Below are 9,542 nucleotides of genomic sequence, written 5' to 3'. Positions count from 1 at the left end.
GAAGGAGTAATAAGTTCCACAATACGATAACAAATTCAGAGTGTTTGCAGCGGAAAAACGTGTGAGTTATGCATATGGAGATGCATACTCAAGGTTTCATTACATAAACATCAAAAGAGAAATCCACTCAACACCAATCCATTCCATCGCCTGCTCAACCTGCACATTTAGAAATACATGCAGGGCTGAGTATAAAAATACTCAGTGACATAAGCCGAAAATACAACATGCATACATATATATATTGAACTGCCATAACAGTAACACACAGGGGTTTTCATAAATGACCTGCGCTTACTAAAACATTTCGTTCATTTTCATAAAGGTGGATGCATCCCATTTTCAGTCTATATGATCCATATCTGTCCTTTCTGTCACGCGCCGGGAAGGAGGCCTCCTTACCACGGACGCCAAGACCGGTCGCAAGCGACTCGCGGTCTCCATGAGTGTACACGTTAACCCTAGCTAGCGACCTTTGTCTAGCATAGGATCCCAATTGGATTTCCTTTAAAGTTGGCGAACCAACACAGATAGGATACATATAAAAACATAAACATTTTGGCAGTCAATCATTTCATAAATATTTCATTTTCATAACATTTTTATTTTCATAAAGGGCATTAAACATATAAGCATTTCATAAGAACTGAATAAATAGGCAAAACATATCATGCATATATATTCGCATATGAGGCCTACGTCACGCAGGGGATCTCTATATACGTAATAATAAAATAATGCCCACCTCAATTGTTCTTAAAGCTGGCGTGGAGTCGTTTCTTCTTCTGCTTCACTTTCTGTCGCCCGGACCTTCATTGATGAAGAGTCGATAAGTTCGTGAAGAAATTGTCATAAGACAAAGTCTAATTCTACGTGCCTAAGGTATCTTTTAATGTTTTAGGGTTCTAGCATCCATATTAATCTTGTTTCATTCAATCAATAAAATGTAACCAATTATCATGTAACTATCATATAGGTTCGAACCCATTTGTTCGAACATCAACATGTACATAATCCATAACCTCCCTCTATACCCGTCATTTAGTCAAGTACTCCATCAATTAAGAACAAGTCATATATTATCACCTTGAAAATTTAATCATTATAAATCATGCTTTCTCATACTTCGCACATTTTCATCACTTAAATAAATAAATCATTTATAAACACATGCTTAGTAATTTAATATCTCAATTAAATCCCAAGCTCATTTGATAAAGTAAATCATATACTTAATCATTCTATAACACAATTCCACATTTTTTTATCATGTAAATAAATAGTCTCAATATTTATTAAAACATGAAGCCATTCTAATAGGACATTTTAATTCCATTATAATGGAATTACTCATAAAATAATTTAATCCTTTTTCTTTAAAAAGAAACCATATTTATAATATTCTATACATTTTTTTTTTTAAATAAATAAGAAATTCCATTATTCATTTATAAATAATAAAACATTTTAAAATCCATTGAGATGAAATAAAACATTTTAACCATTTAAAAAAATCCATACTCGTAAGCTTTGAAAAAAATTTTATCATGTAATAAATGGGGCTTAATCCCAAAATATTTGCTTTTAAAGTCCATTAATAATTTAAATAATAGAATGGACTTCATTTAGAATAAATAATCCCAACTTCCAATATTAAAATTTAAATCAAGAGATTTAAATTCACTAAGTAATTTAGTGAAAATTTAAACATTTTTTTTTTTTTTTTTAAGAAATAAGGCCAAAATTCGTAGGCCTATATTTAAAACAATAGCCCAAGCATTTAAATAAAATTAGCCTACACAACTAAAATAAAAACCCATCAATTTTAAAACAAAAAGAGCCCAGCAGAAGTAAAATAAAATCGGCCCAAACAAATTAAAACATGATTCGGCCCAATGGAAAGAGAATGGGCTTGAGCCCCAATTAAACCTAACCCTAATACATACATAACACACACGCACAACACACACAACACACACCAGCCCCATTTGCTCTCTCTTTCTCTCGGCTCTCTCGCCTCTCTCTCTCTGCTCGGTCGAGTGCGGCGCCGCCTCCGGCGCGCCGCCTCGCCGTGCATCTCCCCTCCCCCTCTCATACTCTCGGTCTCTCCTCTTCTCTCTCTATCGCGCCGGAAAAACAGAGCCACGGCTCCTTGCTCGGAATAGGGCAGCAGAGGCTACCCCCACCGTCGCATCCATCTTCGCCGTCCACAACCACCGCCGGACTCACGGGGAAGAGCCGAGCGTCGCCGCTCCCGTCGTTCGTCTTGCTGGAATCGCGGTGGAGGCCGAGCCTTGCCTCGCCGGGAAGGTAGGCTCCAGATCTGAGCTCCCCCTCTTTTTCTCTTTTCCGGCCGACCAGGAACAGCTCGGTGCTCCCGCTGCCGTGTCGCCGCTGCCGATGCCGCCGCATCGTCGTCACCGGAGAAGATAAGTTCTCCCTCCTATCTCTCTCTCTCCCTCCCCTGTTCTACCTTCTCTTCTCTCTCTTTTTTTTTTTTTTATTTTTACAGCAGCCCTAACCATCTCTCTCTCGTTTCAGACAGACAAAGGAAAAAGGCGGCGACTGCCGCCGCGCCGCCTCCGGCCGCGAGCAGCCGCCGACTGCTCTCACCCCCCCCAAATTCCAGTCACACGCACAAAACACACATAGAGCACTTAGGGTTTCAATTCTGTTCATTTTCATTCATTTCTATTTACAAAAACTGATCTGTACTTGTAATAGATAGAAATATAGTAAAATGTGTGCGTGTGTATTATTCTGTTGGTGGTTCTCTGATGGTAATAAGCTGATGTAATTGAAACAATAATAGTCTAAAAGAAGTGGTAATGGATGCGTGTGTTCGATCTGTTTTCATTTGAATCATAGTTTTGTAATTTAACAAATGAATGTATGGAGAAAGTAAAGTAGGAGGTAACCTTGATATGAGTAGGAAATGAGGAAAATCTTCTTTCTGAATTCACCAAAATTGGATCTGCGAATTTATTCAGCCAAGCTTAACAATGAAATTTTGGATCTGAAAACTATGAAAGAATTGGAAGAATTAATGGACGTTTATTACCTCTTTCTTGTTTTGGGAAATCTTGGAAACTGATTTGGAAAGCTGGAATCAGTGAATTATAATTCAAGCATAAGAATAGCTTGGATCAGAATGTTAGGAGGAATGGGAGGAATGTTGGTTGCTGATTTTGATTAAATAAAAGCTAATTGCATGTTGAGATGTTAAAGTGTAGAAGATGGCTGGCAAAAGAAGGTTGGAATGATGAGTGTGTGGAATAATGAGTGTTTAGTGAAATGATGAGTGTTTAGTGGGATAGTTGGCATATGATGAGTGTTTAGTGGGATGGTTGGCATATGATGAGTGTTTCCAACACCATCAATTTATTTAAGAGTAAGATGGATGTGGAATTGTGTAGGTGCTAGATGAATGTGATGAATAAAATCCTTATTCTGTATTTGTAATACTAATTTCGGGTTCTCATATAACGAAGCTTCGTTATAACTCTCTATAAATTACATATTTTATAACTCGTTTTATAAGTCGAAAATTAATTACGACTTCAAGTAAATAATAGAAATACGATTTCTATCGTATATAAATTAAATAACATGACTCTGCTAAGTCAGTTATAATCTGAAATAATAATTATTGACTACTCAATAATCCTTTAAATCTCAAACGAATTCAAATAATAATAAGAATTTAGCACATTAAAACACATATATAACAATTAAATCATATCAGATAAATCAAATCAGTTTTATTATTAATGGATGCCGAACCCTAATTATTAAGTCTTTAATCAGTGATTAAAAATTGGGATATGACATACTATCCCCCTTAAAATAAATTTCGTCCCGAAATTTGTACCTCAGGAAATAATTCTGGGTATTTCTCCTTCATGCTAGACTCGAGTTCCCATGTCGCCTCTTCTTGATCATGGTGCTTCCAAAGGACTTTTACTAAGGGTATCGATTTATTCCTTAGTACTTGAATCTTCCGATCTAAAATAGATTCGGGTCTCTCCTCATAGCTCATATCTGGGCTAAGGATAACGTCGTCTCTTTGGATCACGTGTTTTGGATCATAAACATATTTTCTCAACTGCGACACATGAAACACATTATGCACATTCCCAAGGCTTGGCGGCAACGCCAGCCTGTAAGCTACCGGGCCCACCCTTTCTAGGATCTCATAGGGTCCTATAAAACGGGGTCTAAGCTTACCCTTTACGCCAAATCTTGTAATCCCTTTAGAAGGAGAAATCTTCAAAAAGACTTTATCCCCACACTCAAACTGCAAGTCGGTTCGACGTTTGTCGGCATAAGACTTCTGTCTATCTTGGGCCTCTTTAATACGCTGTCGAATCTGACGGACGATCTCAATCATCTCGCCTACTGTATCTGGCCCCAAGATTCTTCTTTCGCCGACTTCATCCCAGTAAAGCGGCGATCTACATTTCTTCCCGTATAACGCCTCATAAGGTGCCATGGCGATAGTTGCTTGATAGCTGTTGTTGTAAGCAAATTCGATTAGTGGCAACACACGCTCCCAATCTTCTCCTCTATCTAGCACAACAGTCCTTAACATATCTTCTAGCGTTTGAATTGTCCTTTCGGACTGACCGTCGGTCTGCGGGTGGAAAGCTGTGCTGAAATTCAACCTTGTTCCCAATTCCTTCTGCAAGCTTATCCAGAATCTGGAGGTAAACTTAGAATCTCTGTCGGACGTGATTGTCTTCGGCACCCCATGTAAACGCACGATCTCCTTGATGTAGAGTTGGGCTAACTTATCTGATCTATACGTGATAGGGATAGGCAGAAAGTGTGCGCTCTTCGTGAGTCTGTCAACAATGACCCATATTACCGTGTTACCTCGTCTTGTTTTTGGCAATCCTGTAACAAAGTCCATTGCAATATCGTCCCATTTCCATTCTGGAATCTCCAAAGGCTGTAGCTCGCCGTAAGGTCGTTGGTGTAAAGCCTTTACTTGCTGGCAAACTAGACACTTTTCGACGAATAAAGCCACGTCTCGTTTCATTCCTTCCCACCAGAAATTTTCTTTTAGATCTTGATACATCTTAGTGCTTCCCGGGTGGGCGACATAAGGAGTGTCATGGGCTTCGCTCATGATCTTGTTCTTGAGTTCATCGTCATGAGGGATGCATATTCTCTTCTCAAAGAAAATAGCATTGTCGGCTTCTTCGTGATAGTTCTTGAGATTTCCTTCTCTTATCTTAGCTCGTAATTTCTCCAATTTATCATCCTTCCTTTGAGCTTCTACCACCAATTTCCTCAAATTTGGTATAATCGCGACCACCCCCGCTATTGTAGCAGGTGGGTTTATCACCTCTAATCTCATCCTATCAAAATCTCGTATGAGCTCTTCTTCCTTTGTAAGGATGTATCCCAGTTTCAATGGGACCTTGCGGCTCAATGCGTCGGCTACTACATTGGCCTTCCCCGGGTGATAATTTATACCACAATCATAATCTTTTACTAATTCGAGCCACCTTCGCTGTCTCATGTTGAGATCTTTTTGCTCGAAGAAGTACTTTAGACTTTTGTGATCAGTGTAAATCTCACACCTGACACCATATAGATGATGTCTCCAAATTTTTAGTGCGTGCACTACCGCCGCTAGTTCAAGATCATGGGTCGGATAATTCAATTCGTGTGGCCTAAGTTGCCGCGATGCATATGCAATCACTTTGCCTTCCTGCATCAAAACGCATCCTAGTCCGTTCTTTGATGCATCCGTGTAGACCACATACTCCTTGTCTGGTTCCGGAATTGTTAGCACTGGCGCTGTAGTTAGCTTTTCCTTGAGCAGCTGAAAACTTTCTTCACACTCGTTAGTCCATGTGTATTTAATTCCCTTTCGAAGCAATTGCGTCATCGGCCTTGCTATCTTGGAAAATCCCTCAATGAATCTTCGATAGTAGCCAGCCAATCCCAAGAAACTTCTGATCTCGTTTGGGGTAGTTGGCGACTTCCATCCTTGTACTGCTTCCACTTTGGCGGGGTCCACCTTAATACCTTCTGAAGATACAATATGTCCCAGAAATGTAACTTCTTTGAGCCAAAACTCACATTTGTTGAATTTGGCAAAAAGACGTTCATCCCTAAGAGTTTGCAAAACAGTTCTCAGATGTTCCCTGTGTTCTTCTTCATTCTTGGAGTAAATGAGGATATCATCAATAAACACTAGGACGAATTTATCCAAATAAGGATGAAATACTCTGTTCATGAGGTCCATGAACACAGCTGGTGCATTTGTTAGTCCGAACGGTACAACTACGAACTCGTAGTGACCATATCTTGTTCGGAAAGCCGTTTTGGGTATATCTTCATGTCTAACCCTTAACTGATGATACCCAGACTTCAAATCGATTTTGGAGAAAACACCCGCGCCCTTGAGTTGGTCGAATAAATCATCAATTCTGGGCAATGGATACTTGTTCTTAAGCGTTAGCTTGTTCAGCTCTCGATAATCGATGCACAATCTCAAGGTTCCATCTTTCTTCTTGACAAACAGCACCGGCGCTCCCCATGGGGACACACTAGGCCTGATGAAGCCTAGGTCCAGTAACTCTTGTAACTGGATTTTCAACTCTTCCAATTCCTTCGGGCCCATTCTGTACGGTGCTTTTGATACCGGCGCCGCTCCTGGCTCTAGATCGATGGTGAATTCTACTTGTCTGTCAGGTGGTAATCCTGGCAAATTTTCTGGGAAAACATCTTGAAAATCCCGCACGATCTCTACATCTTCCATTGTCTTTTCGGTCTCAATTCCCCCGTTCAGGTATACGAGGAAGGCTTGGCAGTCTTTCTTGCTCATCATCTTCCTTGCCTGTAAAGCTGAAATAGTCGGCACTCTGTTCCTCCTGCATATTCCGTGGAAACTCAAAGCGTCCCTTCCTGGAAAGTTGAAACCGATTTTCCGCTCTTGGCACAATATCGTGGCATAGTTCTCCGCTAGCCAGTCCATTCCCAGGATTATATCAACGTCCTCCATCGATATAACATGCAAGTTGTTTGCTATAACCTTAAACGATCCTATGGTCAGTTCTAGGTTCGAGCAAGCATGTGTTACTACTGCTATTCCTCCTATTGGTGAAGAAATTCTCAAGTCCTGATTAGTCTTTTCAGGTTGGAGCTTTAAAGTTTTTACACATACACTTGCAATAAAAGAATGCGAGGCACCCGTGTCGAACAGAAGTATAACAGGTGTGTCAAGTAATGTGCCCATACCTGCCAAATTCCCTTGGTTGTTTCCTTGTTTATTCTTGTGCAAGGCATAGGCTCTTGCCTGTGGAATTTGCGGTGGACGTGCCGCAGGTCGATACTGCTGCTGTGGTGGTGGGTAGAGTAACTGTTGGCCTTGGATAGCCCTGAGTGGTTGTACTTGGCCCGGCTGATTCGGCCCTCTCATTCCTCCTTGTGGTTTTCCTTGGCAGTCTCTGGCAAAATGGCCCTTCTGGCCACACTTAAAGCAGGTATTGCTGCCAGCCAAGCATATGCCGTGATGTGACTTGGAGCATTTGGGACACAAAGGTGCCCTGAGCTGGCCCTGATTGTTTCCAGCTGATCCTGGATTGACTGGTCGTCCTTGCCATTGCCCTTGTGGCATCATGTTTCCTTGCCATGGCCTCTTGTTATCTTGGTTGTTGTAGTAACCCCTATTATTGTTGTTGTTGCCATCCCATTTTCTCTTCCCACGATCGTTGTTTCCCGAAGCTTGAGTCTGGGTTGGGCGGTCTTCAGGCATGGCTGCTTCAACATCCAGGGCTCTGCTAAGTGCCTCAGAGTGGGTAAGATTACCATGACCAGCGAGCGCCATCTTGATCTCATGCCTAAGGCCTGAACGAAACTTCTCGGCCATTTTTTCATCAGTGTCGATCAGATGAGGAGCATAGCGAGACATGTCGCAGAAAGCGCGATCGTATTCCGTCACGGACATCTTGTTTTGTTTCAGATTGAAAAACTCCGTCTCTTTCTTCTTTCTGTAGCTCTTGGGAATGTATTTATCGTAGATTTCCGTTTTGAAGTCTTCCCAAGTCAGGTTTTCCAATTGTTCGAGGGTCATTGCCCTCTTCTTGGTTTCCCACCAAAAATCTGCCGACCCAGTTAGTTGGAATGCAACACAAGAGAGTCTCTCTTGATCAGTACAGTGAAGAAAGTCGAAAATCCTTTCCATTGCTCTAATCCAGATTTCGGCATCAGTCGGGTTGCCGGTCCCGTTGAATGTTGGTGGGCTCTGTTTAAGAAAAAGTTCCTCAACCCTTCGTGGGGGTTCGTTTGCGGTTCCCACATTGTTTCTTGGGGCTCTTCTGGGAGGCATTCTGTGCTTCAAAAATAAAAGATCCTCAGTATATTCCTTACCTCAATTCATAACATATTCCTCTTGATTTAATCATGAAAGCATCATAACAAAACATCTAAATCCTTATTGATCACAAGAGGGTACTAGGACAACTAAACAATTGTAAGGCTCAATTCTTGAACGATATCAAAACAAAGTGGTGCAGAAAAATTTGTTGAGAAACTCAAACGAATAACCAGATGGTAGAAAGGAGTAACTACTAGGTCGAACAAAATGATCTAAAGTAAAAACTCATCTTGCTTCTCAATCGAAAGTTGAAACACATGGGTCTTCAACCCAAAAGACGTCGACTGATATTTGGATCATGTGGACTGGCTAGGTCCAATCATCATCACCTCCCAATCACACGGAAAACATCATCCCAAACTTAGAAAGCCGTGGACAACTATTCATAACAATAAAACTCAAGTTCGTACTGGCAAACCAAAAGCTTAATTTAAAGTTCTATGTCCTATTGGACCCAAACCCCCGCTATAACATGTACACAAATATATACATATATATATAGGCAAAGCATACTGTTCTTAAAATCTATCGTGTACTAAAAGTCGATTCGGTGTTCCATCGCGTGTGAACATTTGAACGTAGAGACTATGCTCAAACCCTTGATGCAGCGTTTGCCTTGAATTCGTCTTGTATCATCATCCCGTGTTTTTCCTTCAACGTGTACATGTCTTTTCATTCCTCTTTGTAGTTCAAAAGAACCATTGTTTTCTTGTGGGAGTTTGAAATGCTCTAAGTTCTCTTTCATTCTTCTACATCATCACTTTAAGAATCTAGATTGTAGAGATATCCTACTAATCCAGCAGTCTATGTTCTTTTAGAATAGTGATCATGCAACTTATAGCAATCTATGTTTTCTGGGGAAAGCATGTGTCAATTCTCTATCATTCTTCTCTTATCATAACATCATAACTGCAATGATATGCCATGAAAGGCAAAACATTCAACATTTCAATGAAAGGCAAAACATTCAACATTTCATCATAGCATGCTCTTTACATAAACATTTTCATGAAACAGTTTAGAATAATAACATCTTTAAAACATTGTAACTGCAGTTACCTTTTTCCTTGATTGAGCACGATGCAATGGAGTGTTGAGCGGTGTCGTATGATCCCACATATGTCAAGTGAATCAATCTAGACATGACTTT

The 9,542-nt window shown here is 40.5% G+C and overlaps 1 long non-coding RNA gene across 1 annotated transcript; it reads right to left on the bottom strand.

The window, feature by feature from the left end:
- Positions 1-1,975: 1,975 nt before the first annotated feature.
- Positions 1,976-3,248, bottom strand: LOC131012835 (uncharacterized). The gene is made up of 2 exons (XR_009097483.1): positions 3,062-3,248; positions 1,976-2,974 (listed from the first exon to the last, which is right to left on the bottom strand). It is a non-coding gene; the product is annotated as an uncharacterized LOC131012835 (long non-coding RNA).
- Between the last annotated feature and the right edge of the window lie 6,294 nt (positions 3,249-9,542).

The sequence above is a fragment of the Salvia miltiorrhiza genome, chromosome 2 (assembly GCF_028751815.1).
Source record: "Salvia miltiorrhiza cultivar Shanhuang (shh) chromosome 2, IMPLAD_Smil_shh, whole genome shotgun sequence".
Classification (NCBI taxonomy): Eukaryota; Viridiplantae; Streptophyta; class Magnoliopsida; order Lamiales; family Lamiaceae; genus Salvia; species Salvia miltiorrhiza.
Note: the sequence above shows the minus strand (reverse complement) of the source record. Positions and strands in the feature narration are given on the sequence as shown.